The sequence below is a fragment of the Nannospalax galili genome, unplaced genomic scaffold (assembly GCF_000622305.1).
Source record: "Nannospalax galili isolate Female #2095 unplaced genomic scaffold, S.galili_v1.0 scaffold1340, whole genome shotgun sequence".
NCBI lineage: Eukaryota > Metazoa > Chordata > Mammalia > Rodentia > Spalacidae > Nannospalax > Nannospalax galili.
The window spans coordinates 1,026,035-1,028,584 of NW_008346293.1; positions in this window are offsets into that span (position 1 = coordinate 1,026,035).

The window sequence follows — 2,550 nt, forward strand, 5'->3', positions numbered from 1 at the left end:
TCACAGGCCTCCCAGTTGGCCAACAACCTCTCAGAGTCACCAGGCTGGATTTTTTTTTTTCCCCACAGCTGAGTTAAAACATGTCCCCAGGCAGTATGCCAGAAAATGCAAAGGAATTTTTGGAAACACTTTGGCCAAGAATCTAGAATCCCCAAATTGTGTTAGATATATGTTCTATGTTCTTAACCATTTATGAGGATGCCTGCCTCTTTAAAATAAACCTAGTCCTTTAAATTTATAAGGCGTGGGGTTTATTTGGCAAAGAGCACACCTTTGAGAAATATTAACCTCATAAAATATACTAACTGAAGCTCTCCCTAGAAACTGCACCTGTATTAAAGATTATGAACTGAAGCTCTCCCTAGAAACTGCATCTGTATTAAAGATTCTACAAACTGCTTCAACTTAGATGACTTAGAACATCCCGATTGTGAAGAAGTGGAAGGTTGTATGTGGAAGGCCACATTTGGTGGTGGTGGTGGGGTATTTGAGTCTCTTAAATATCTATTTGCCTTAACTTTTATATCTGGCCCAATATCCTCATGACTTACTTTTCAGAGTGTAAGGGATTTCTAGCTTCCAATAATCCTGAGGATAATTCTAGAGCATCTAAAACCTAATCCATTTCCCCACTTTGCTTAATCTTCCTACTTGATCCTACCACTAACATAATTGGTAAATGTATTAGTTTATGACTTCTTTTGTTCTGTAGCTAGAAATCTTCATGTAACCTCCCAGTAGAATAGTCATTTGGAGTAAACTGAATCACCGTATATACGGCTCAGAATTTTCATATTTCCTTAAAGCAGTTATTTTACCACAACATTGTACAAGTAGATTTGTTTTCCACCCAAGAAAACCTTACTTTATATCCTGCACAATTTAATGACTGTATCTCACAAAAGGAACTTCTAAAAAGAATTCAAGTTGCTTTTCGGGTCTGGCTAGAACCCTCTAAGGCCTGTTTCAGCTTTCAGGTGACTCAAAAGCAGTAAGAACAGCAATGCAGCCTGGCATTGGCACTCAACTTATCTTTAATCCCAGCACTCCGAGGCAGAGGCAGGTGGATCTCTGTGAGTTCAAGGCCAGCCTAGTCTACATAATGAGTTCCAGGCTAGCCAGGGCTACATAGTAAGACTCTGTCTCAAAACAACAGCAACAATAACAACAACAAAAACAACAAAAAACAGTGCTTTTCAATGCCAGACAAAAGAGTTTTTACAATTTCTCATCCTCAGTCTAAAGACTATGTGGGAAAGAAAAGCAAGAAAAAAGATTTTGAGCTTGTAAAAGAACAGGAAAGTTACGTGTGAGTTCCTAGTCCACACATTTTTAAAGATAGAAAATGGGAAAATTGTAGAAATATCAATGTTTGTTCATTTTTTTTTTGTTTCCAAGACACATTACAGGAAGTTGGTTATGAAATAACTTTTCAGTTAAGAGAGCAAAATGCAGCATATTCATGTGAGACCTAGGAAGTGTTCGCAATCACAAACAGATAAGGTGTTAATGTGAGTGGTAGGAGCTCCATCCCCTTCATTTCACTTCCTTTTGTTCTCCTTTCTGCTCACTATCAAAGAAGCACAAGACTTCAGTGTCCCAGCCTCTCTTCTGGTCTACACAGAGTATAGGCCTGGATCTGTAGGTCCCTGTGTCCCAAGCATGCCTGCTTATCTGGGAGAGGGAAAATGTACAATGTGAGATAAAAACAAAGAATTCTGACGATTCACTGTTAGTGGTCTATGATTGGATTTCACAGGTCAAGTTTTAGCCTGTTTTTAAATTTGAGAGCTTGGAATTTCAGAAGTGATCTTTTCCTGACCTGTCCTTGGTCAAACTGCTACTTGGTCTTAGTAAGTCTTCCCTTTCCTTTAACTGTATAAGGGGGAAGGGAGCTGAAAAGTTAGTATATCCATAGATTGTTAAGGTGAGATAAAATTAGATTTGAAGAAAAATGAGTTTCAGCTACCCTACAGAAATTCAAGAAGCAAAAATGTCAAGTTTAATGATATTTCTAGAAATACTCATGTGATCTACCACTGTAACCTTAATTTTTTAGCTCATTGTAACATCATTTATTTCCTATTTTGACCACTCAAACATCTTTACCTTCTTTACTGTTTTGGAGACTAATATCAAAGGTCTGTGATTTGGCCTCAAAATGAGCTGAGGGGAAAAAAAAAAAAAAAAAAAAAAAAAAACCTTTGTGTTCTACCATTAACAACAAGCCAGAGTCCCTGCTTCCAAGCAAAGACTGAAATGACCAAGTGTTAGTACTCCTGCCAGTAGCAGAGATGGTGGCTGTTAGGAATGTGGTGTGAATGCCTTCTCAGGCTTCTGTTTCATGTTTTTAAAGAGAGAAGGCTCTCTTTAAATGTGTATTTGAATAATTACACATTCAAATATTGGATTCTATGTGTCTTGTGCTGGATAGCTTTAGTGTCAACTTGACACACCTGGGTTGAGGGAGGCTCAATTGGGGAATTGCCTTCATTGAATTGGCCTGTGGCCATGTCCATGGGGCACTTTCTTGATTGTTGAGTGATGTGG